The sequence below is a fragment of the Capricornis sumatraensis genome, chromosome 12 (genome assembly GCF_032405125.1).
Source record: "Capricornis sumatraensis isolate serow.1 chromosome 12, serow.2, whole genome shotgun sequence".
Lineage (NCBI taxonomy): Eukaryota > Metazoa > Chordata > Mammalia > Artiodactyla > Bovidae > Capricornis > Capricornis sumatraensis.
Genome location: NC_091080.1, coordinates 82,477,374 through 82,504,679, shown reverse-complemented (window position 1 = coordinate 82,504,679; position 27,306 = coordinate 82,477,374). Strand labels below are relative to the sequence as shown.

General features: G+C 44.2%; 1 protein-coding gene across 3 annotated transcripts in view; it reads right to left on the bottom strand.

The window, feature by feature from the left end:
• MBNL2 (muscleblind like splicing regulator 2) overlaps positions 1 to 13,032 on the bottom strand; it is a 171,435-nt gene extending 158,403 nt beyond the window's left edge. For all 3 annotated transcript variants that reach the window (XM_068984450.1, XM_068984449.1, XM_068984451.1), the window contains exon 1: positions 12,868 to 13,032. The gene's annotated coding sequence lies outside the window, so the exon portion shown is untranslated. The remainder of the gene's footprint in view (positions 1 to 12,867) is intronic.
• Between the last annotated feature and the right edge of the window lie 14,274 nt (positions 13,033 to 27,306).

The following is a 27,306-nucleotide window of genomic DNA, read 5'->3' as shown; positions in this document are numbered from 1 at the left end:
CAAGCAGCAGTCGGGCAGCACCATGGTGGAGGGTAGATAGGAATCCCGCCAACTCCTTCCAACGGGGCATCCCCACTGCTTTTCATCTGACGTTTGTGGGTTCTGTCAGTTGGGAGGTTCTCAAAATCGGGGGAGTTGTGCAAAGCTGGTCCACCGACTCTCACCTGTCTCCCTTCCGCTCCGCCTTCCGATACCTGAGCACCCAGAGGAACAAAGACTCGGTGGAAGCAGCAGGTCACAGAAAGCAAAGAGTTAAAAAGAGGGCAAAGCTCTGCGTGGGTCCCACAGCCCCAGAGGCCGCCAGTCCCTTTGATCCTGCCTCTTAATTGCAGCTTAGCTGCAACAGGGGACTTTGAAGAAAAGAAACAGGGAAACTCTGGAGATAGGGTTTGTTTTGTTTCCTGAGGGGATGGTCTTTGTGGTGGCTGCCAGGAAGCTGATACTGCAGGGTTCAAATGAGGGTCTTCCTGAGGCAGTAAATAAACCACCCTTTCCCCCAGGTGAGAGCCAGGTGTGACCAGAACCCCAGAGACTTGGGGCCTCCGTGTGCCATTGAGTGGGGATGCCAGGTACAACCTTGGCAGAGAGAAGAGGCCACGGGTCCGCTCAGGAGCCCGCTGAGCAAGAGAGGAGAGCCTGCCACGTGAGGATGGTCAGGAGACGCAGCCAGAGAGGAGGGCCACGCGTCCTTGCTGGAGAACGGGTGACCCGGGTGAGTGGAACAGCCCTGCCTGGGAACGGAGACACTGATGGACAGGCAAAGGGTCTTCCAGGTCCTCAGAGCATCACCGATTCAAGCGACATGAACCTGGGTGAACTCCGGGGGATGGTGAGGAACATCCATGGGGTCGCAAAGAGTCGGGCACGACCTGGCGACTGAACAACAAGAAAATGCGAGTGGTAAAGCCGTGACAACACAAAGCATCTCACTTCTCTACAGGCCTCGCCACTGCTCGTGATTCACTGACAGCGTCTAGAGGGCACCTCGGCCGAGGCCTTTCCTTAAGCGTCTTCCTCTGCGCATGCGCACACAGACACGGCGGAAGCTCGGCTGAAGGAAGAGAGCCGCTCTTGACAGCGCGTCCCGGAGACGACGCTCCAGCGTCTTGGGTGATTTCCCAGGCCCTCCGTGAGGAGGAATTCGCGCCTAATGCTGAACTCATGCCCGAGTAGCCTGCCAGGACTTGCTTGTTTGCCTGTTACTTAACCGTTTAGTGAATTCTGCTAACGGTTCATGCAAACGTGAGAGAAATTTTTCTAAAGCAAATCCCTTTTTGTTGCTACCCGCCCCCCACCCCGAGGAAGCGCCGTCAGAAAAGGCCTGGGTGTTTGGAGACGCGCCAGCTGGACTCTCGGCCTTGCTCTGTCGCTTGTTTGTGTGTGACCTTGGCAAAGAACTCAGCCTCCTGGGACTTCATTCTCTTCGTAAAAAGGTTTAACTGACTTGATGCACATAAAGCTGTTAGCAGAGGGCTTGGCATATAGTAGGCACTCAATAAACTCAATAAAGACTTGGTGCCTTTTGGCCCTAAAAGGTTATTGCGTAAATTAAAAATGCATAAAAGTACTGGCCATCTGTGTGTGGACTAAATGGGCAGTTGGGCAGGGCAGATTCCGCTAAATCAGGTTAGCGGGACTCCTGGCCCAGGAAAGAGGAGGCCCTAGGCTGAACAAACAGAAAAATGAAGCCCTCAAGGGCAGGAAAGAAAGACGGACAGGAAACAAGACCTCAGACTGTCCACGGTCAGGCCTGGATGTTCACTGAAGCCACCACCTAAGACAGCTGCCATCTCACTTAATGTTTTTACTCATTGCACACAACTTCAGAACTAGCATTTTTTAAATGTGATGTTAATTGCACATAACATTTCCTCTATACTCTTTCTGTTCTTTGGAGGAAGAACCAGCATTATCTTAAGGGAAATGCTGAGCTGCTCAGGGGTCCCCAGACTGATCCACTGAGGCTGTCAGAGCTCCAAGCTCCAGCTCTGACCACCATCAAGAGGAAAAAGTCTACGGCTGATTTTGAACACGGATATTTGGTAGGAAAAAAATATCTCTGGAGCAGACGTGTAAACAGACACACCAGCCTTCCCTGGAGGCGGTGAGAAGTCTCCTAGGGAACTGGTGAGAGTCTGTGTCCACAAAAAAGAGACAGCCATTGCGGGCACGGGGGCCATCCACAGACATCGGCTGCTGTGACCACAGAGATGCTAGAAACGCCGAAAGGCCATCTTCACAGCCTGGGCCACAGCAGCATCATGGCCAGCCTTGTGGGACAGACTCAACCTTAGCTCCAGTCTGAGCTTGGGCAGCCTAGAAAGGCCTCCTGTGTGGAGAAGGCAGGTCCTGGCCCTCAGCCCTGCAGAGGCTCCATGAAAACCGTCTCAGACTCAGAAATCCACCACTGTCGACGTTTATGCCAGCAAAGTGCTCTAGAGCCTTTGGGACAAGCAAGGAAGGTCATCTTCCTCACCTGGCACTTTGTTAGGCATGCAGAATCTCGATTCCCACCCTGGATGGACTGGATCAGACTCTATCGTTTCACTTTAGATCCCCAAGGAAATGCTGTGCACATGAAGGTCTGAGGGGTGCTGCTCTGGCTTCCTCACCGTAGGCATGTGGGTACCGTCTCATTTGCTTCAAAGTTGTCCTTATGGCTGATTCACTGAGACCTTGGAGCTAAGAATGAATGGACCCTGGGTCTTCTACAACAGGGAGCCTAGTGTCCAGTGGTATCTCCAATCACTCTGGAATTACAGTCCTAACCAATTAGACCCTCAAAATGTATATTTTGAGATACAGATGCATACATGTTGATAATTGTTGGTTTTAAATGCTTTCTTTTGATTATTAGTGAAGACTCACTCTTTAAATATTCAAGTATTTGTGCGTGTGTGTGTGTATGTTGCTTTTGTTGCTCAGTTGCTAACTAAGCTAAAGAGTGTATGACTCTTTGCAACCCCATCGACTGCAGCACGCTAGGCTTCTCTGTCCTTCACTCTCTCCCTGAGTTTGCTCAAATTCATGTCCATTGAGTTGCTGATGCTATCTAACTATCTCAGCCCAATGTGAAGAGCTGAGTCATTGGAAAAGACCCTGATGCTGGGAAAGATCGAAGGCAAGGGTGAGAAGAGGATGGCAGAGAATGATATATATGATATATATGAGATATGATATATATGTGTGTGTGTGTGTGTGTGTGTGTGTGTGTATAACAGGAGATTCTTTGTATCCATCTGGTGTTCTATCACTCTCACCATGGCAGTGAACTGATATTTGCCTCCAGGAGGACCATGGCCTGAGCACTCACGTCAGAGAGGATAACTATGGCAGGATAATGTGCCGAGAGCCATGGAGGCTGTGTGTAACAGGCATATGCTGAACAGTCTTGGTGACTCATTTTTGATAGATGGTTTTGCTCCTTTGTGGGTACTTGTTTTCGTGGTTCTTTGCCACCTCTTACTCTCTTCTGGGCCCTGGCAGCCTCCCCAAGGCTCATCCTTGGTCATCGGCCTGCCTCCGCTGATGCTCCCTTCTTCCTGGACCTGGTGAGCACTCCTGGCCTCCACAATGGCTTCCATACAGGTGTGTCTTAGTTTACATTTGCAGCCTGGTACCTGAGCTTTTCTCCATTTTACGTTGTCAGATGTCTATGGATGACCCACTTGGGTGACCCATCATTACCTAAAACACCATGGTCAGGACTCAAAACTCATCCTCTCTCCCTCTCCTGACCCCATTCCCACTGACTAGCCCCCTTTCCCATCTATCCCCATTTGCTGTTAGGATCCCACAGATATTTCTCCTGCCAGAAACTCCAATGTCGTTTTGGCTCTTCTAAACTCTCACCAGTCTCTATTTTTCCTTCAAGACACCTTTTAGATTTGCGCTTTCTCCTCCATTCCCCCACTGCCATTCTAATCCAACTCCTTTACCACATGACATCTGGAATATTGCAGAAGTTTTCTGGCCCGTGGCATCACTTGTTATAAATTTTCTAACCTCTGACCTGATCTTATAAGCTCAGTTCAATCCTTATAAAGCATTAGATGTGATGTTAACAAAAATGAAACTCCTCCACATGGCTCTTTGAAAAGTGAAAGTGAAAATGTTAGTCACTCAGCTGTGTCCAACTCTTTGTGACCCCATGGACTGTAGCCCATCAGGTTCCTGTGTCCATGGAATTCTCCCGGCAAGAATACTGGAGTGGGTTGCCATTCCCTTTCCAGGTCTCCTGCCTTGCAGGTAAATTCTTTACCATCTGAGTCACCACAGGGCTCTTTAGTTCTTCCATATTCTGATTTTCCCTGACTCCATCTAAACTAATTTCAGGGTGGGAGGAATTGTGAGATTGGGATTGACATATATATATATATTATTGATACTACGTATAAAGTAGACAACTAGTTATTAGCCTCCAATTAAAATAAATTTATATTTTTAAAAAAGTAGAAAACTAATGAGAACCTACTGTGTAGCACAGGGAACTCTATTCAATGCTCTGTGTTGACCTAAATGGGAAGGAAATCTACAAAAAAGTGCATATATGTTTCAGTTCAGTTCAGTTCAGTTGCTCAGTTGTGTCCGATTCTTTGCGACCCCATGAATCGCAGCACGCCAGGCCTCCCTGTCCATCACCAACTCCCGGAGTTCACTCAGACTCACGTCCATCGAGTCAGTGATGCCATCCAGCCATCTCATCCTCTGTCGTCCCCTTCTCCTCCTGCCCCCAATCCCTCCCAGCATCAGAGTCTTTTCCAATGAGTCAACTCTTTGAGTGAGGTGGCCGAAGTACTGGAGTTTCAGCTTTAGCATCATTCCTTCCAAAGAACACCCAGGACTGATCTCCTTCAGGATGGACTGGCTGGATCTCCTCACATATATGTATAGACAGAGCTGATTCACTTTGCTGCACAGCAGAAACACAACACGGTAAAGCAACTACACTCCAATAAAAATTAGTCAAAAAATAAACTTATTTCCCCTACTCCCCAGTATTTAATCCCTGTTCTTCAAAGTCCAGTTCTACACTGGCCCTCACACCAAGCTGTTCCTCCTTGAGAAAATCTTCCTTCCTCTAATTCTGACTACTGCCCACTCCAAACTTTTTGGATCACGTCCCACTGGTGGCGCTAGTGGTAAAGAACCCACGTGCCAATGCAGGAGACATAAGAGACGTGGGTTCGATCCTTGGGTTGGGAACATCCCCTAGAGGAAGGCATGGCAACCCATTCCAGTATTCTTGCCTGGAGAATTCCATGGACAGAGGAGCCTGGTGTGCTACAGTCCATGGGGTCACAGAGTCGGACAGGACTGAAACGACTTAGCATCCAAGCATGCCACCCCATCAGAAAAATACTTCTCTGCAGGAACAACCATCATAAGGTTATTTACTTTTTAAAAATGTTATACTTGCATAATAATATTAATATGTTACATACATTATGAAACATACATGGAAATGGACATTTTAAAAGGATGAGCTAAATAATATATAAGATGCTAAGTTCAACTGTTTCTTTTCCTCACCTAGTGAATGATCTGACCCTAGGCTTGGGGAGTAGACATCTCATTTTAGAAACTCTGATCTAGACAAAGTACATCTATTCAGAGCCTCTTCTCCTTGAAGTATCATCTACTTCTCCAGCCCCAAAGCAGTTCTACATTTCTGAACTCCCAGAAAATTTAAAATTATAAGTAGTAAATCATTGATATATACATCACCAATACTTTTTAGTTGATTAATTGGAGCTTGCATCTGAGATGCGAGAAATTTGTAGATTTTTGCAAACAATTCCATATCTTAATTAAAAACACACTATCTTCCCCAAAATTGCTTGGGTTGGGCTCTAGTCCACATCACAACATCCACTGCAAGAAAACTCCAAGTCAGACTGCAGTGTAATTTCATTTAAAGACTATTTTATCTCATTAAATATTGTTTGCTCAGATCCCCATAGTTTTGAGGATCAACTTTTCCATTTTTTGGTTAGTGAGATTTTTAACACATAGCTTAACCTCAATTAACTGAAAACTCAAATTCGGTTTTTAATTTATAAGATGGGGACAAAAGGGGACAAAAGGCCATTAAAAGATACGACAAGCATAAAAACAGAAATGATACATGACGTAAGATGCTGCTAGTGTTATCATACCCAGTATTTAGGTATCATAATGTAAACTATGTAAACTATATCTGAGATTTCTAAAATAATAAACCTTCTTTCACCTTGAGCTTTCATTTCTTTTTGCAAATTATGTTTATCTTCTCAATCTTAACTGCTCAGATGAAAAAATACAGTGCTCTCTCTCTATAGGACTCGGAGGTACGATCGGGTCTGAGTTTAAATCTTGGCTCCACCAAATACTAGCTGTGGGATCACTGGTATGTTACAGAACCTTTCGGAACTTCTACTGGTCAGCGTTAACTTTGTAGTTCATGCGCGCGTGCCAAATCACTTGAGCTGTGTCTGACTCTGCGGCACCGTGGACTGTAGCATGCCAGGCTCCTCTGTCCATGGGGATTCTCCAGGCAAGAATACTGGGTGGGTTGCCATTTCCTCCTCCAGGGAATCTTCCCAGCCCAGGGACCAAATACACATCTCTTAGGTCTCCTGCATTGGCAGGTGGGTTCTTACTGGTGCCACCTGGGAAGCCCTAACTTTGTGGGGATAACATTAATCCGTGGACTTCCTTTAAGGTTCAAAATACCCAAGATATGTGTGTAAAACAGCTTATAACACTTGCCACTAAAATATTAATTTCTGCCCCCACCCCTCTAACAGGCTTAAGAGAACTCAACGAGATGTTCTCATAGGAAAATGGAATACTTTGAATTTTGGTTTCATTGCTGACTTTGGTTCTTCCCTGACCTGTAAGCCATTTACAACGATTTTGTGAATTTTATGTTCTAGAACACCTTCCTGCCAGTCATAGCCAGGCTTGCGCTGCTACTGTGTGGCTGGGTTGGGGCGTGCAGCCAGGGTAGGGTTTTTTTCCCTGATGCCTTCTGAGCAGTCAGAGCTGGATAAACGAAGCCAGCCATCCGCCCCTCCTGTTCCGTGGCCACACCTGGCTGCCTACTGTACTAGTTATAAATGCCCTTGTCTGTGAAAGCATCTGAGGACAGGAGAAAGAGACGTGCACACACGTTCCAGGGGCACTTGTAAGTTTTTCCTGTTCTTCAAAATTCACATCAATTAAGCACTGAAAAAAAAAATCACTGAATAAAATTTTTAAAAATCTGGTTTATAACTCATCTCTGCCAGAAGCTTTACCTAGCATGTCCCTACAGGAGTGCTCTAATTTTAGGCTCCCAGTTTCTAAACCTAGATTTGAACTGTCAATTGAGATAAAGTCTGTGAAAGACCTTCGTAGAAGGTACGGAAGTGTACATAGGCTAACCATTCTTCTGAAGGTATCTGCGTGCTGATCTGTGTGGCTCAGTGCTAAAGAATCCAATGCAGGAGAGGCAGGAGATGCAGGTTTGATCCCTGGATCGGGAAGATTCCCCTAGAGAAGGAAATGGCAACCCATTTCAATCCTCTTGCCTGGGAAATCCCATGGTCAGAGGAGCCTGGTAGGCTACAGTCAATGGGGTTGCAAAGAGTCAGACACGACTGAGGGACTGAGAACTATTTTTATCTTGTTTGTAAATGTCTTGTTTCCCAGTGAGGATGGGCTGCATGCTGCTCAGGCCCCTGGACCTGCACTCTCTTTGGTGTCTCCTGATTCTTCCTGCTGTCCTCTGAGGTGGCTGAGTTGGTAAAAATCCACCTGCAATGCAGGAGACCCTGGTTCGATTCCTGGGGTCGGGAAGATCCGCTGGAGAAGGGATAGGCTACCCACTCCGGTATTCTTGGACCTTCCTTGTGGCTCAGCTGGTAAAGAATCCGCTGCAATGTGGGAGGCCTGGGTTGGATCCCTGGGCTGGGAAGATCCCCTGGAGAAGGGAAAGGCTCCCCACTTGAGTATTCTGGTCTGGAGAATCCCATGGGGTCGCAAAGAGTCAGACATCACTGAGCAACTTCCACTTTTACTGCCCCAAAGATTTTCTGTGGCATCCAGCTTGCCTCGATGCTCCTAGACCTTGGAACCTGCCGATGTGCCTGCCAGGACCCACTGCTAAAAAGAATTCTTGAGGCTCACTTACACTCTCTTCTTCTAGCTCTTCCCAAACTGGGTTCCTTCCCTCACAGCTTGTCAGTGCCCAGAGAATTCACATTAATTTTGATGTTAGGGTGAAAAACAAAAGAAAACCAAAATTTTGTGTTTAAAAAGGAAATTGATTTTTTTTTTAAGTACCTGTGTTTTTTTTTTAAAAGGACAGGGTAGGGGTTATGGAATTTTAACTCTCCAGGGTCAGGAATCAGGTTTCCTGGCTGGTATGGGGACAGTGAGATCTCAGCCACCCTGAGGCTCAGAAGTGTGGGAGAGGGGCTAGGATTTCCTCTGGTTGATTGACGGTTGAGGCTTTCAGATGATGAGCCCATGTTCCCCAGTCGTTTTGGGGCTGACTCTCAGCTTGCTGAGACTCAGGCGATTGCTCTCAGTGGCCTAGTATTTTGGATTTGGATGGCAGCATTCTTGTATGCCTGTTCCTCATCTTACATTATTATGTGTTATTTAAACAATATTATTCTGAGAAATACAGCAGAAGTGAAGAAATTACAGATAGATATTTAAAACTCAAAATTTCTTCTCTTAATCCTCCCCCAAAGACCCAAACTGTCTCAAAACCTACAATTAACGTCTGATGGTTAACAATGTGAAATTAACATTACCCAATAAAGTTATTATTAAAGTCTTTGAAACTTACAATTTTGCATCGCTTCTTTCTGTCCTGTATTTTGCACCTACTCAGAGGCAGGTATTAGGTAATTGACTTGTTCTAACGAAACAGCAAAAGCCAGAGGAGCCAAGAGGTGTTTAATAAACACTTGTTGACTGATTGATGGAACAAACCGACCCAGGATCTCGGAGACAATGCATTCTTTGTCTGTGTACTAAGGGAACATCGGTGGGTCCATTTTTATTATCAAGCATTTCTGCCACATTGAAGGGAGCAAGCCAGCCAAAATCTTTACCATCAGCAACGTGGCTCCTGCTCGCAGAAGAAACCCTCTGGTTTCTTTCACATCTGTGTTCACTCTCAGCAACAGAGCCGGGCCCAGCTTCTGCTCAACAATGCTGAGCTATGGAGGCACACGCCTGACGTAAACCAGCCATGACGCCACCCTGGGCTTCTCATCATGAATATCATCACAGCCACAAGTAACCGTTTGCACATTAAAAAAAAAAAAAAATCCAACAAAAAACAAACAAAAGAAACAACTACATTGAGTAACAATACTGGAGGAAAAAAACAGTACTGCAACTAATTTACAAAGCCCCACTAAGTCTTCCTGCCTCCTTCTTCTGCAAGAAAGCAGAGCATGAAGTATCAAGTTTCCCGTTCCACAGGTGCACATCTGTGCCCACCTGGTTCATTTCAGAAAGGATGCCGGGGCATGTTACATCTTTACGTCCCTTCACAGCCACTTCTCTTTCTTTGCTGGGCCTCCAGGTTGGGCTCAGGCAGGTTTTACAAGAGGTCGGTGTTCGGGCCCCTGTGCTGCTCTGCCCCCAAGCTCTGCGCTCATCTGGCCTGATGTTGGACATCCAGCTTTCTGGGTACTTTGCTATAGGCTGACATTGGTGCCTCCCACCTCCCACCTTTCCACAACACCCCTCACCCACACAAACCCGCCCACCTGCTCCCCAAAGAAGGCAGATTTCTCTGCCTGATACGACAACCGCAATGGCTTGTGACCCACCAGCTCTTCTGCACTGTACCTGGAGCTTCTCAAGACCCCAAACTCTGTTTTTAAAACCAACATGCCCTGCAGGCGTCCCACCTCTTCAGTAATCAGCATCCTTTACCACTTCCCATGGGAGCCACCTCCTTCTATGTTGATGATATGTTTTGTCATTTTGGAAAATGTAAACAAACCAGTACGTCTTCCCATTTTTTTTTTTTAGTCTAGTTGACATACAATACCCATCTTTTCTTGTTATCAGCAGGAAGAAAGGAAGAGAATACACTCAAGCATGAGCCTCATCGGTCCCCCATAAGGAATTCTCTTCAACCCAATACCTAAAACCTCTCTCTTCTCCCAGTTCTTGCTTGGAATCGTGAGTACCTGATCTCGAGTCTCTATGGCACGCCCCGAGCGGGACTGGCTGGTAGCCATGTGATATTGATTTGTTTTTACCATAGCAACAGCAAATTAAAACAACTAGCAGGCAGAAGGCAGGCTGTTAACCAGGGACGCTACACAACCAGTAGATTTCACAAGCGTATTTTTCTCCCCTCCTCTCATTTTCTCTCTTACTCACTCCACTTGCACACATTTCATACCCAAGTCAAAGCAAAAAGAGCACTAAATGCTTTGGGTACTACAAGGCCTGTGTCTGAAAGGATCTGGTTTGCATAGCTTCTAGTAATATTGCACAAGATCAAAGGAGAACACGCACACAAGCGACGCTCTGATTTTCTTGGAAATCGTATGTCGTGGTCTGAGGATGAATATCCCTAGAAAATTTACGTGAACATGACGTAGAGTGAAGGGTTCTGGATCCATGACTATGTATCTTAACACCGTAAGGCATTTTCCAGTTTCATTCATAGGGTGGTTTCATCCCTTTTAACTAGCTCACTGTGTCAAGAGACAAACAACTTTTTTTTTTTTTTTTTGATGCAAGGTCAAGGTCTCTCAAAATGCTAGAAGTATAAAGGAAAGTGAAGCAAGTATTAATCAGTTCTATTAAGGGAGAGAAAAAACTGAGATGGTGCTTGTTCGAGGCTACACAACCCAAGCAGTCCTAAAGAGGGTGCAAACTAGGGCCGGGAACTCCTCAGAACTCCAGGCTGTTCTGATGGAAATTCTTTCCCCGAAAGGCTCCCTATTAAAAACTAACTGTCCCTGGATCGCTGTGACCAAGGCTGCCACTTGTGACACGGGGCGAAGAGCCTGCTGTGCCGGACTGCCCTTCCCTGGGTCCATTGACACTAGGGCATGGTGATCTTTCTACCAGAGGAGCTGTTCCCACCATCACTGCCAGCCGTGAACTTGGTGGCATGGCCTGGGTCCTAAAGAGTGGCCCCGGGGGAAGCTGGCAACGGGGCCCCTGGGTGGTGATGTCCGCCCAGGTGCCAAGAGACAGACTGCGCTGAGGGGACCGAGGCCTGAAGCAGAGCCAGTCTACTCCCCGCCACAGCCAGAGCCCTGCAGATAAACGACCTGCCCGACGTGAGGAGGCAGGTAGGAGAAGATGCCCTATTTCTGCTGGAGAATCGGCTCGGGTTTTAGAAAGGATGGGAAAATGAAGACATAACTCAAGACCTGCCAAGGAAGAGTCCGAACGTTCCTAGCCAGGACATAAAGAAATATTCCTCTCCACGAGCTTGAATAAAAGAACACACAGCAGAAAATAGTTGGGAGATGACGTCAGAAGTTCTGGGCGAGTGTCCTGCACTTCTCCTTGAAAGTAAAAACAGTGGGTCTAGAAGAATCTACGTGGCATTGCCCTTATTTAAATGAGGACTTCCACTGCTCAGACAAGCTGGCTGAAGAAACTTCATCTTATTTAGAGGCTCTAAGACCCTCTTTATTATTATTATTATTATTTTTACTTTATTATCCTCACAATGCACATATTACTCAATCAACAAATATCTTTCCACTTAACCTTTGTCTTTTTCAAAGGCCAGTGGTGTTTCTTGAAGAACATTCACCATGGTAGTGGTTAGGCTAGTCAATTTTTTTTTTTCCTTCGCTTCAGTGCTTGCTAACTATTCTAAAAATGTTACACATTTATTGTAAACATATGCTTCCGAGGCCTAACAAAAAAGCACAGTTTCCTCATGCCTGGCAGAAATTTAAAACGGAAAAGGGCAGAAAGAATTCTTTAACAAATATATCCTTTCCTTCTCTTGGGCCAAGTGTGTTAAAAATAAATCTTCTCCATCATTTCTCACTGCTGCTTCTCGGCAAGAAAGTTGATATGGTTCGGCACAGTGAAAACACAGCTTTAAAAAGCTAGCCTGCCCTCATTAAATTATTCTGCTGGCTGTGTGTTCTCATTAAAAATGCATAAAGATCAGATAATTGCAGTAAGCATTATTAACCCAGCTTTACTTTTGAATATAATGGTTCCACTTTTAAGCTGGAAACAAAGGCTCAGACACGCCAGAAAAAGAAATGTAAACATTGAACTACAGTATCGAAAACTTGTCAGAAAGCTACCTCTAGCTGGCTTGTTAAAATGTGCTTTTGAAACTCAATTAAAAGCCATGGCATTGGAGAGCTAGGTAGGTCCCTAATATCCCATAAGTCGATGTATTTTTTCTTTAAAAAATATTTCATCGATAATTATTTACCAGGAAGTTTTTTTCGCCCCCCCTTAATCACGAGTCTGTTTTCAAATCTTAGGATCAACGCAAACTTTATTTATTCGGGAGCTAACTATGGCAGTCTGAAAAAATTTTTTTCTAGAACCAGAAAAGAAGAAGGCCCCCAAGAATTCAAATGGTTTCTGTTGAGTAATCAATGGTCCTATTCTTTGAAATAAAAACTCGTTTTATGCTTCACCCCAAACAGGCGGCAGAGATTCACGCTTGGCCATTTCTTCTTTTTTTTTTTTTCAAATCAAAACGTTACGTAAAACTCCAGGGTCCCCCCCTGCAAGGATTTCATTTGAATTAGTGGAACCCGGTTTCCCTGGCTTCCTGAAGCAACACACACGGAATGCAGCACACTGCAGCAAACTCTTCAAACATTCAGGGGAAAAAAAAAAGGAAAGGCGGGGGGACGATTTCCCTACCTTGTTTAGCTCTGTCTCTCCTTCTCTGTTACAGTAACCCCAGGAACATCTGGTAGAATCAAGCGGCCGCGGTTTCTTCGCTGCATCCTGAGGAAGAAATTTCCATGTAAATAGTTCTCATTCCCTGCTTATTGTACTCTGGGAGCCGTCTGCCGTATCTGGAAAATTTTGCCTTCAGATGATGAAGCAAAGACAGTCTAAACTCTGTTGCTGTAAGCTGCAGCCCTTCCTTCCGACAAATCCCTCCCCGCCGCGGGCAGCCAATCGCCAGCCAGCTCGTCAGCGCTGCTCGTCTGAACCGGGCCCTCATAGGATGACTGACACAGCAACACAGCACTTGCGGTGTGTGAAAACAGTGCATCCATACTGAAGAAAGAGGAATTTCCCTCTCGGAAGAAAGCAGTCAGAGCCCCCAGACAAAGTGGCACATCATTGGCAGAGCAGAGAGAGGGGGTAGCTCCCCGAGAACACCCTTTAAGCCTAGCCAGCCCAGAGCCCGCGGTGGCACTGTCAATACTTTGGAAAACACAAAACTCGGGCAGATTCAGGAGACCTCCAGGTTGTCCATTAAAGTGAAGTCGTTATCCCATTGGACAAAGCATCTATCTATCTATCTATCTGTCCATCTATCTATCTATCTATCTATCTATCTATCTATCTATCTATCTGTCTGTCTGTCTGTCTGTCTGTCTGTCTGTCTGTCTGTCTGTCTGTCTATCTGTCTATCTTTAAAGGCAAACAATTCCATGTCTGCCATGGAAATGAATACACCTTGCAAAACATTTGCATCTGGTTTTCACTAGTGAGGAACGTGTTAACCCAAGTGCATAGTCAAAGTCAAAACAGGCTTGTGTCCCGAACACAGTTTTCCTGTATAACATCTGTTATGGCCGTGGTTACTTACTGGAGCTCATATACCTTTTCTCCAAGTTTTCAGGCTCCTGGGGACCTTCAATTAAGGAATTCTGAACAATGGAATTGATATCTCTGCTTCACCCTTGGCAGGCCCCCCCCGAGAGGATTAGGTGTGCCGTCACCTGACTCTAAGGTTCCTCACCACTTGACAAATACCGTGCACTGGTCCAGATCGTCATTAATGAAGCAACCATTAACCAGAGGATGTTTACTGTTGAAAACACTTGTCACGTGATCCTAGGGGCGCCATCAGGTGCAACCCCACAAAGGATAATGTGGAGGTGCTGAAGTTCCCTGAGATAAAGCAAAAAAGGAACAGAAAGGTTAGTAAAGTTTATTTATCTTCCCCAGTCAATGTTACTCTGTTTATATATATATATATATATATATATATATATATATATATATATATGTGGTGTTTAGAAAACACGAAAAGCACACATTTTCCTTCCACTAAACACAACATTTTGAATTTTGGGGGAAAACTTGTGTTATGATTACAAAGCTAGACCAAGGCAGGAACAAAGCCCCATGATTACAAAGCTAGACCAAGGCAGGAACAAAGTCTGAAAGGTTGAATCCTTGGCGCTATTGTTTATAAGTGATTGTTCGCTGCATCTGTAATGAAGTGACAGATGGAGTGCAATGTAATGGTTTCTTTTGATTTTATCAATTTCATTTAAAAATCACAATATTTCATAATGGTTTGTAGGTTGTTTCTTTTAATAGAATACCGTACTTTATTCCCTTCGAATCTTATACTTATCGTTTCATTCCAGTGTAAATCCATCATATACATAACTTGCAGGCTATCATCTACTATAATTTTTCTAGAAATTTAAATGATCTCTGTGGTTGAACAGGTAAACCACTATTTTTAAATATCCTTAGTTATCATGCTGCATGTAAATGGAATATCACAGGTTTATGGATATCCCCCTCCTGACCCCCCTCTGATTATGACTTTAAAACTATCTTTCCCTTGATTGCAATCCTCAAAGTTTAGTCTTCTTTGACTCATTCTTCTATTTTCATTCAGTGAAACTAAATCTGGTTGATTTTTTTCTTTCTAGCTAGTTCACAACTCTGACCTATTACCCAGCTAATACAAATGCTAATAAGCTAGCTTCTGAGATTCAAGCCTGCCCATGTTCACATTCCCCAGTTGCCAGACAGGTTTTCCAAAGTCATGTGGTGTCATGTTCCTTTCATAGTCAAGTCTTCTCTCTATAAAATCCGAATGACTGACTTTCAAGGTCCTTCGTAATCTGGGCCCTCCCTTTCCACCCAACTTTTTCTGAGCTGTTTTTCTAAGTACTTTCTGGTGGCGTCATGCCTGAGTCTCCATGGCTCCTAAAACCCATCTACAGACCTGACTCCCCAGAGCTTCACTCAACAAAATCTCCCCCAACCTTTAGGCCTCTGCTTGAATCCTCTTTCTTCTCTGATGGTTTCCCTGCTCACATTGTCTTCTCTGATGTTCTCCTGTAAAAGCAGTCTGCGCTGTTGCTATACCAGACCATTAAATCCTTAGTGATGAGCTGACCTTTCCATCTCAGAAAGCTTGGCTTGATAGTATATTAATTTTACTGTATGTAAAGTGTCTATACTGTGGCTGGCACATGATTAACACTAAGTGACGGTTCTTCTTATCTTAATTTCTATATGTTCATTGCATGTAGCAAGACGCCATGCACAAACTTGCTGACTTCATGACTAGTATCTCAAGATTTGATATCATGTCCATACAATTGCACCAGCCAAGAATCTGGCAGTCATTCTTGACCCTCCTCTCCCCAACCATTATATGAAATCTATCATCAAAGCTTGTCAAGTTTCAGTAAGTCAGTTCAGTTGCTCAGTCATGTCCGACTCTTTGCGACCCCATGGACTGCAGCACTCCAGGCTTCCCTGTCCATCACCAACTCCCGGAGCTTGCTCAAACCCATGTCCATTGAGTCGGTGATGCCATCCAACCATCTCATCCTCTGTTGCCCCCTTCTCCTCCTGCCTTCAAGCTTTCCCAGCATCAGGGTCTTTGCCGATGAGTCAGTTCTTCGCATCAAGTGGCCAAAGGATTGGAGCTTCAGCTTAATTGTCAAGTTCAGCACCTAAATGTTGTGAAATGTTTCACTCTGCTCCATCTCCACCAGTGCAACTTTGTCCCAACTCTCAGTGTTCTTCATCATGACTAGTGGAATAGCCTCTTAGTGGGTATCCTGCATATATTCTTAATCCCTTCAATCCCTTTGACTCACATCAGCTAGAATAAGAATTTCGGAGAAGGCAATGGAACCCCACTCCAGTACTCTTGCCTGGAAAATCCCATGGATGGAGGAGCCTGGTAGGCTGCAGTCCATGGGGTCGCTAAGAGTCGGACACGACTGAGCAACTTCATTTTCACTTTTCACTTTCATGCATTGGAGAAGGAAATGGCAAACCCACTCCAGTGTTCTTGCCTGGAGAATCCCAGGGATGGGGGAGCCTGGTGGGCTGCCATCTATGGGGTCGCACAGAGTCAGACACGACTGAAGCGACTTAGCAGCAACAGCAGCAGAATAAGAATTTAAAAATGGAATTCTGATTATTCCATATTCCTTTGCTTAAAAAACTTTACTACGCACTGAACTGTGTCCCCACCCCCGAAATTCATATGTTGAAGCCCTAAGCCCCAGCTTGATGGCATTTGCTGATGAAACCTTTGGGTGGTAATTTGGTCATGGGTCTTCCTTGGTGGCTCAGACAGTAAAGAATTTGCCTGCAATGCAGGAGACCCAGGCTCAATCCCTGGATCTGGAAGATCCCCTGGAGAAGGGAATGGCAAACCACTCTAGTATTCTTGCCTGGAGAATTCCATGAACAGAGGGGTGTGGCTGGCTGCAGTCTAGGGGATCTCAAAGAGTCGGATACCACTGAGCAACTAACACTTTCTTTCACTTATGTCATGAGGGTGGGGCTCACATCATGGGATTAGTGTCCTCATAAGAAAAGCCAGAAGAGAAAGATCTTTCTGCTCTCTCTCTCTCTCTCTCTTTCAGCCAACTGAGGACACAACAAGAAGGCTGTCAGAGCTCTCAGCAGAACCCAACCATGCTGGCACGCTGATTTCAGACTTTCAGCCTTTAGTACAGTGAAAAAATTAATTTATGTTGTTTAAGCTACCAGTCTGCGTGGTATTTGGTTACGGCTGCTTGGACTGACTAATCTAACCTTTGAACCCTTTTGAGTTGCTCTTAGGAAGAGGTGACAGTACTCTAAATGGCCCACAAGGTCTTGAGCTATCCAGCCCTTGCCTACCTCTCCAGCCTAACCAGAGGCCATTTCTTCAGGGAACCCTTCCCCAAACCCCAAGATGAGCTCAGGTCCACCTGTTGTTTTCTCTCGCTCTAGATCAGTGCTTTTCAAATTTAATACGCATGTAAATTCCCCCCAGGGATCTTGTTAACATGCATATCCTAGTTCAGTAGTTTTTAGGTAGATACTAAGCATTGCTAACAAGCTCCCAGGTGATGCTGCTGCTGCTGCTGGTCCATGGACTATTCTTTGAGTAGCAAGACTATAGATCTTGTTCACCTTATAGCACTTTTTACAGGACGCAGTGATCCATTTCTTTGGTTAATTGCTTAAGATCTGTCTTCTCAACCAGCTTGTCAGTGTCAGAGTCATCACTGCCTCTCCAGCATCCAAGCTAGAATATGCCTGGCACAGAAGAGGAGAGTCTCAGTAAGAAATGTGTGTGGAATGAATGAACTGATCAATACAATGTATTGCAGATCCAGCTGGACTTCTGCTTTTTTTTTTTTTCCTTTTTCTCCTCCTCCTCTGCTTTGTGCCTGATTTAAATCCCCATCACTTTTTGTCTGTTCTTCACCTCTCTGCCTCCAGTCTAGCCCCTCACTTCTCTCTCTATTCACAACACCACAACCAAATTCATCTTTTAAAAACACAAATTGAATAATGACATTACTGCACAGTCAATGACTCCCTATCACCATCAGATTAAATCTTTTGACTAAGACTCGAGTAGATTCTCTCAACACTCCTCCCAAACTCACTTCCCTCCTATTCACATCTATTAATTTTAATTTTATTTCCTAGACTGTGTTACGCCCCCTCCCCCTTTTTATGGCCTTGCCCCACGTCAAGCAGGATCTTAATACCCAGACCAGGGATCAAACCTGCATGTCCTGAAGTGAAAGTGTGGACTCTTAAGCACTGGACCACCAGGGAAATCCCTCCCCTCTCTAATTTAGAGGCTGGATTTATTCTGCATGAAACATCTTTTACTCCTTTTGCCTTCATCAAATGTATTTCCATCCAGCAACATTTAATGTACTCATCACCTCTCCCAGGAAGCCTTTCCTGACTCCTGAAACGTCCCTGACAATTTGACATTTTATTCTTCATAGCAATTATCACATCAATTAGCAATTAAATATGTCTTACTTGTTTATGTACCTCACTAGTTTCTATGACGGAGAAGGCAATGGCACCCCACTCCAGTACTCTTGCCTGGAAACTCCCATGGACGGAGGAGCCTGGTAGGCTGCAGTCCATGGGGTCGAGAAGAGTCAGACACGACTGAGTGACTTCACTTTCACTTTTCACTTTCACGCATTGGAGAAGGAAATGGCAACCCACTCCAGTGTTCTTGCCTGGAGAATCCCAGGTACGGAGGAGCCTGGTGGCCTGCCGTCTATGGGGTCGCATAGAGTCAGACACGACTGAAGCGACTTAGCAGCAGCAGCAACAGCAGTCTTTATGAGAGATGTGACCGTGTCTTTCTTACTCATTAGTTTATCCCAGTACCTAGAATATGTAGCAATATAATAGACATTTATTAATAGTTATTAAGTGGTTGAGGGCTTCCCAGGTGGCACTAGTGGTAAAGGACACCCCTGCCGATGCAGGAGACATAAGAGACGCGGGTTCAATCCCTGGGTCAGGAAGATCCCCTGGAGAAGGGCATGGCAACCCACTCCAGTATTCTTGCCTGGAGAATCCCATGGACAGAGGAGCCTGAGGGCTGTTTAATGGTTAAACGGATAAACTTTAAAACGTGCTCAGTTGCTAAGTCGTGTCTGACGCTCTGTGACTCCCTGAACTGTAGCCCTCCAGTCTCTTCTGTCCATGGAATTTTCCAGGCAAGAATACTGGAGCTGGTTGCCATTTCCTCCTCCAGGGCCTGTTCCTGATCCAGGGGTCAAACCTGCATCTGCTGACTCTCTTGCACTGGTGTGTTCTTTACCACTGAGCCACCTGGGAAACCCCCACTTGCAAATAGCACTAGTCATAAAGTGGCAAAGGCCAATTCAGGGTTCAAGCGAAAAAAAAAAATGATAATGACAGAGACAATGGATTTGATCAATATGTTAAAAAATATTTCTCTAGACAAGGGAAAGTTGAAATATTATAAAAGCAAAAAAGCCATGTAGTCATGATCATCTTCTTTGTTGATACACCAGAGTTAGCAAGCGTAAAAGCAGGAGGAAAATTAATCTTTGATGATGTGCAAAATGGGGGTGATTTCCATAGAAACAAAGCCTTTCTTCGAGTGGAAATGGATAGGTGTCCTAGAACAGGTGCAAGTGTTGAGTTTCCGGAAGAGATGGTTAGAAAGGAGAAGTTTGTTTATAGCAAGAGAGAAATGAGACAGGATGACAACTTGCACATGGGCCAGGTCCATGACAATTCAACCTCAGGGCACATTCCTCTCTCAGTGTAATATTTCTACTCCATACTTCCCTACTTAGTCCTTTAGTAGGTATGGTTTTTATTGTCCTCTGGTAGGCTACCCGCTCCAGTATTCACGGGCTTCTCTGGTGGCTCAGATGGCTAAGTTCTCCTGCAATGCAGGAGACCTGGGTTCGATCCCTGGATCGGGAAAATCCCCTGGAGGAGGGTATGGGAACCCCCTCCAGTATTCTTGCCCAGAGAATTCCATGGACAGAGCAGCCCAGTGGGCTACAGTCCACGGGGTCACAAAGAGTTGGACACAATAGAGCGACTAAGCACATTTTTATGTATAAATCCTATTGGAAGTCGTTTGAGGACACAGACCATGCATTTAAGTCCTGTTGTATCCTCTATACCGCCTAGCATGAAGTAGTGCTGAGTTAATTTTGGTTGATGGAGTTTTATTTATGAATCTGGAGAAAAGTTGCATAATTAGAAGAAATGGATAGGTTTTTTTTTTTTAATATGCAGGTTGTTGAAAATGCAGCAGGAAATGGAAACTTTGTTCTATAATTGTTAGACAAAAGTTATAGTATTTTCGATTAAATTTATTACAAAAAATTCAACTGGTTCCTACATTTTCTCTGTAGGTCCAGGGGCAGTAGACTCTGGGAAAAATTAAAACTAACACTTCTGGGTTAAAAAACATGAATTGCCTAAAGCATGTAAATGAAATACTGTCTGAGACATCCTTTGCATAGAACATTGCACATAAATGCTTCATATATGTTACCTACAACTCTTAGTACTACTGCTATTATTATCATCATCTTTAATTTCTAGTATTCTAGCAAGATTTCATTGAGGAGTCCATGTGATTGTGGACTAGAGATTTCCAACCTTTCTTGGTTTGTGGCAGTATTTTTTTCACTGTGCCCCTAGGCCAAAGAAACATCTGATTGTTCTATTTATTAACTATGTCCTAACAACTTAGTGTTTAGGTTTTCACAAATTTGTAGCTGACTGAAAAGTTACTAAAAAAAGTTTGAAAGAAAAAACAATATTTTTATTTCATTCTTGAATAACCCTAATTATTTATTAACGAAATGTGAGTGCCTACTGGGCACTACCTACTCAGAGCTTGCAATAAGATTGAAAGCACTGCTCTGGTTTCCTGCTCAATATTGACTTTTGTGTGGCACTTGCTTTTCTTCTTAGCAACTGCTGAAAGTCTAACTTTGCAAAGGTATATAATATCACTGAAAGGAATGGAGTGTGAGTCTAATATTGGAATTGAATTACCTTGAATTAATAGCTTGCAGAGTGTCTGACAAATGTTAAATATGTCTATGTTTCCCCTGGAAATATGAAATATCCCATGGAAGCCCCTGTGTTCACGGCAATCTCCCAGGGTGACTCATGGTTCAATTTGGGAGCCATGGCACTAAAGCAAGAGTTGAGATAGGTTGGCCAACATCACCTGTCCCCATGGTTTTTTTTTTTTTTTTTCCTTCTGGTGTGAGAGCTGTATCAGGCTTGTCCTGAGGTTCAAGGACATTTATAGTTGCAGAGACAAGGTCAGGACATGTCCATCCCTGAGACTGAGGGCTTTAAAAGCAAACTTCTAAGAAGTGGGTGAACCTTATGATCCTCAGAATTTCAGCTGCTTGTGGGTCAAAGGGAGAATAATGCTTTGGATCAAAGAGGATACTGATGTTCACAGGAAGAACTTGATAGTGACCAGTTGCCTTTAAAAACGATGAATTCTGAAAACAAATGCAAAGAGGAAGAAACAATGAGTCTTTTTCCTATAATCTCTCTTCGTTGAGACCACACACGTTTTTTGCAGCTCATCCCCATGGTTCTTCTAGGCCGGCTGCGAGATCGCCATGCTTCCCTTCCATTTCCTGTTGTGTCCACCATAACTTGACCCTTCACTTAGAAGAGAGGGTGAGTATTCTTAGACCTTGTCTCTACCTTCTTGTAACCAAGTAGTGTGCCTAACAGAGAGAAGAATCCTCTGGACCTGAAATTCCAGAGGGGGCTGGCAGGCTCCCCTGCTGGGTTACCTTAAAGAATTTCCCAGCCATTACTCCTGCCCATCTTCTGCATGAGGAATCAAGCTGGACTGGGGTTTAATGAGAACTGGATGGAAGGACACCTACTTACTTGGTTCTACTTCCCTTTCTTTTCCATAGCACCTGCCACCTTTCGCCGTAATATATAATCTACTTGGTATTTATTGTTGTTGTCCATTTCCTCCACTAGGATGTAAGCACCCATGGGCAGGGAGCTTTTCCAGTTTTGTTCATCAGTATAGTCCAAGTGCCTATCACAGTACTTGACATGGGACTGATGATAAATATCCATTAGATAAATGAATAAAATATGAGAGGCCTGATATGCAAGTAGGAAATTGTGCTTGAGACACAACCGGCAAAGTTGGAGTGGCACTTCCTGGGGGCCTTCCAAGGGTCATTAGTGAAAACCAGGGTTGAGTCAAGACCAATCAATGACTGAGGGTGAAACTTTGTGCCTGTCAACAATGTCATGTCCGACTCTTTGAGACCCCATGGACTGTAGCCTGCCAGGCTCCTCTGTCTATGGGATTTCTCGGGTAAGAATACTCGAGTGGGTTGCCATTTCCTCCTCCAGGGGATCTTCCTGACTCAGGAATCGAACCTGCATCTCCTGCATTGGCAGTCGGATTCTCTATGGACTGAGTCACCAGGGAATCCCCAACATCTTTTAACTGATGCCAGATCTTCCTACTCTATGGAGGTCCTCAACTTTGCTAACAACTTGTGACCAACTTGAGACCAGCATGTCCCCAGGGCTAACTTGCTGCTCATTTCTTGGGACCACGTTACCTGGATGTCCCTGTGGCTCCAGGACATCTTGGATAGACCATGCACTCCCAGCTGTCCCTCTTGTTCAAACCTTGGAGAACATTTGCCCAGGTTTTTCTGGCCAGCAGAGGGTCCTTGGTGGTTCTATAGTGACCTATGTGCAGAAATATCCTTCCGAATCATAACTGCATCTAAATTCTGTGTTTCAGTGAAAACACCAGGTTCTGGAAAATGAGTTAGACATCTCTTCCCTCCATCAAATAACATTCATGACAAGTGCTTCTCAGGAGTTCCCGTAGCCTTGGGGGTTTCAGAGAGCGTCCGTGCTGCATGAGAAGTCACTTAATCATGTTTGACTCTGAGCCATCCTATGGACTGCAGCCTGCCAGGCTCCTCTGTCCATGGGATTCCCCAGGCAAGAATACTGGAGTGGGTTGCCATGCCCTCCACCAGGGGATCTTCCTGACCCAGGGATTGAACCCACATTTCTTATGTCTCTCTGTGTTGGCAGGCAAATTTTTTTACCACTAGCGCCACCTGGGAAGCCCTCCAAGGGGGAGGAGACAATTTATTAAATATTTACATAGTAATTACTATGTGTTGTGTACAGCACTATGAAATACATGCCATTACTATCCCAGCCTTATTTTACAGAGGAGAAAAGTCAACCTGCGCGGTGAAGGAAGCTTTCTGGGGCCACACAGCTACTCACTGGTGGAGCCCATCTACCCCAAGCAGGCTGACTTCAGAGTCCATTTTCTTTGCCCCTAGTGCATGCTGGCTCTAAGTGTAACAGAGACAAAAAAATCATACAGTAAATTAGAAGGTGTCAAGTGTTTAAAAAAGAAAAGAAGGAAAAGTAGGACGCGGTACCGGGCAACCTTACAATGAGTTGGCAGGACAGGCCTCCTTGACACAGTGCCCTTTGAGCTGACATTTGCAGAGGTGAGGCAGTGTGTCATGGGCTGCTGGAGGAGCCTGTTCCAAGCCGAAGATGCAAACTCCAGAGAGAACTCTGGAAGGCCTTCCCATGGGAGGGACTTCTGTGCTCTGGCCTCCAGTTTGTCAGTGAATCCCACCCCTTGTTTCTTAGTTTTTCTCAGCTCTGTCCTGTTCTCTCTGTTGCTGTTTCTGTTGTTGCGTCGCTCAGTTGTGTCCAAGTCTTTGTGACCCCATGGACTGTAGCCCGCTGGGCTCCTCTGTCCATGGGATTTTTCAGGCAAGAATACTGGAGTGGGTTGCCTCCTCCATGGGATCTTCCCGACCAGGGATGGCACCCATGTTTCCTGTGTCTCCTTCACTGGCAGGCAAAAGCTTTCCTGCTGTACCCCCTGTTCTCTCCTTACTAATGGCATAATCCATTATTCAATTCAGTTCAGTCCACTGGCTTCTGTCTCTCTGACTTCCAACCCAGGACTCCCCTCGCTGCCTTCCCTCTGTCAACCATCAGAAGGGGAACAGATCTTTCTTTTGGCTTCTAAATGTTTCCCTGTTTCCCTTTTCACTAAATTTAGGCTGATTCATCAAATCATCCTCTCATGCAGATAATCATTTGAGATCTCACTGTATATTCTCGATCATTAAAATTTCAAACTTATATAAAGTGTCCTGAATTTTCTTCAAAGGCCATGTGGCATGTTTTGTAATAAAAATTTTATCTTTGTTCAAAAAAATAATTTGTCCAAAGAGAAAGCATCTGGCTTTGTTTTATCTGCTACAGGAAAGGGATCATGCCACGGAGAGATTTTTTAGCCTTCCCTCTGAATCAGAGAGAAAAACAGGTTCACCTTAGCAACAGGATTCTGATGCCGATGTCTTCACCTCGCATCATTCTGGCCTCCTGTCACTGTGTTCTTTCTCTAAAATCTTAAACCTTTAAATCCCAACGCTTTATAGACCTCTGCATTGAAAAGGCTTGACGAGAAAGGAAGAAATCACCATAGTTAAATATTCACTGAGTCATAATCCTGAACTCTCTTAAGCCGGTCTCTTTTCTTCAGCCAAACAAAATGAGAACGGTTCCTTTTCGACTCACTCCAGTTTTGGCCATGGCTTTGCCTGCCTCCCTGTACCTCTCCGCCTGAGCCGAAGCCCACGCGCTCCCTCTCTGTGCCCCCAGCCCGTCGGATGGCCAGCCTATCCAACAAGCCCGATCACTTACAAGTGTAATTATTTTATTTTGCAAAGCGGCCCAGTCCTGAGGCGATTATCGTGAGATTACGATCGTGGAGCCTAGGGCTGAAAGATACCTTACTCTGCATCTAGGTTCTAGCCCTTTATTTGAAGGCGAGGAAACAGAAACACAATGCGTGGCTTTTATTAAAGCAGAAGAAATTTTAACCCTCTAGAAGTTTGTACTTCCTCAAAATTTCAGTGAGGATTATCACAGGGGGTCAGACTATACTCTGGGTATAGTATAGTCTAGTCTATCAATGGACATGGGTTTGGGTGGACTCCGGGAGTTGGTGATGGACAGGGAGGCCTGGCATGCTGCAGTTCATAGGGTCGCAAAGAGTCGGACACGACTGAGCGACTGAACTGGACTGAATACTATAGACTGCTTGGACCCGAATTCCCTGCCTCCCTCCCCAGGCCCTTCCCCATGATCTTCTCAATACACAAAAATTCCAGACACCTAACTGGCTGAATTATAACAGCCAGAAATCCTTCTTGTACCAGAAACTGGTCTGAAACTTCTCCACTTAGAAGTTTAAATACTGACTGTGGTCTCAAAATAAATAACTGTTCAAAATTCATAGTTGTGTGGGATGGTTTAAGTTATGTTTAGTTATAGTAATACACATTTGTATAAATCGACAGGAGAAATTTGCTATCAGTGAATAGAAAACTATCCACATACATATGACACTTGGGCTAACCTAGGCTCTCAGCTTTCAAAACCACAAGCTCTGCTACAAACACAAAGACTTCCTTCATAAGCTCTCATCACACATTAACTGTCGTGTTCCAAAAGTAATTTCAAAAGTTCTCCATTTGCTGGATCCCTAAGAAGCACAGATGATATTTTTAATCTATTTTAATCTTAAAGCTATTTTTAACATAATTAAGCACTTATAACTTTGCTTTATATATACTTGGAGTTACATAACATTGCTGAGCTAATAATTTGCACCACACTTTAAAAAACTCTGCATTCTCAAGATTTCATGTTTAAGTATAATGAAGAAATTGCCTTTTGGTTGGAAATCAACATTTCCCTTTGAAAGGATTTCTTAATATTGAAAACAGCAAAACAAAAAATTTCTGACCTTCTAGAAATGTAAGCTTCACCAAATGGGCAATTAGAATGTGTTTTTCATACGGAATCAACTAATAAGTACTCGTTGCCCTAATTAAACTAACTGACACCCCAATATGAATTTTATCATTGTTCTGAGAGGAGGAAAAATGGGCTAATTTATCTTTATGTCTTCAATAGTGGAAAGATTATTATTAAGCACTCATATACTCTCTTTTGAAAAGTGCTTTACAATAACATCACTTCATACTGGTACTCAATCTGGGAGGCCACTTTCTTTACGTTCATTTTACAAGTAGAGAAACTGAGGCACCAGAGGATGAAGGCTTCATCCTGAATCTCTAAAGAATCTAGGTGGCTGGTGAAACCAGATTTTGTGTAAAAGTTAGGCCCTTCAGTGGCACAAATACTGTAGACATAGTCTAATCCTGAAACCTGAGCAAAGATTCAGACTCAATTGCCATGTTTTAGCAGAGAGGTGGCAAGTGAAATTTTGGTGAGTTCTCTTGTTCATGAAGAGGAAAATAAAGGGGAAAAGGATTGTTTTGGAAACATGGAAATACAGAGAACTTCCTGAATGTTCTGAAGAAAACACAGAGGTTTAATTTTAAAATGCATAATTAAATTACTTAAATCCTTTCTTTATGGTATTCTGAATTCATATCTTACATGTTTTTAGCTGCTTGGGTGGCCTGTTTGATTTTACTGCCCCCTGACTTTAAGAATTCTGCTTAGTGGACAAGCCATATGCAGCTTGACAAATCAAACAAGTATTTTGTAAGTGCACATTTTCAGTTAGTTTACTTAGTCCCTGAGGTAAATGTCCAGGACCACTGTATATGACCAGAGAGGTTATGCATGGAAAATTTTCAGGGTGTTATTCAGGTGACTGCATTCTGCAGTCACCATTCATAAAATACATGCTCTGCTGGAGTTAGGCAGTACACAACCTGCTCAACTGTACATGTCTGTCCAGTTAACATCTTTAGATTAACACTGGAGTGGTAGATGCCAGAGGGGCTGGTCACCGATTTGCCACTTTTAGATAATCTTTGTGTTTCTCCTCTGACTTTTTTCTAGTCTTCTGTAAATGCTTTCAGTGTTTTTTCATATCTTTCTCAAACCCCTGACCCATATACATCTATAACTGAGACTTCTCTCCACTGCTCCTAATAGCCTAAGGACTAGTAACTAGGGTTTCTGTATCCCAGGAGACTGATAAAATAAATACATGAATCAGCTTTAACTTCTAGAGTTCTAGGAACAATCTAGTCCTGTTGTGCAATCTGGGCCAGGCTGCAGCTTCCTCAAAAGGTTTGAGTTCCAGCTTTACAAAGGAATCAGTAGTATGGAGCTGGTCTCACTACTTCACTCCCTAAGTCACAGAAAACAATCCCAAGCATTGAGTTCTACATTTATTCGTTGGTGCCATCAGAGCCCAAAACTTTCCCCAATTTTTTTCCTGCTAAGTACTGGTCTTGCATGATGATCTGGAGAAATTAAAAAAATGATTTTCAGATTTATTTAAATTTTTAGATTTGTTTGGGAAACACTGCATGCTGTGTTGTCCACTTGGAGACTCACGCAGTGTGTTAGCATATTAAAGGCTCTGAGAAGTCCTGCAAGAAATAAATTTGTTTAATTTTGTTTATGTCCAAGCTTATTTATTTTTCATAGCTCCTATCGATGTCAAGAATGCACTTTGGGAAACATTAGTCTACAGAATAACACGCTCTACCA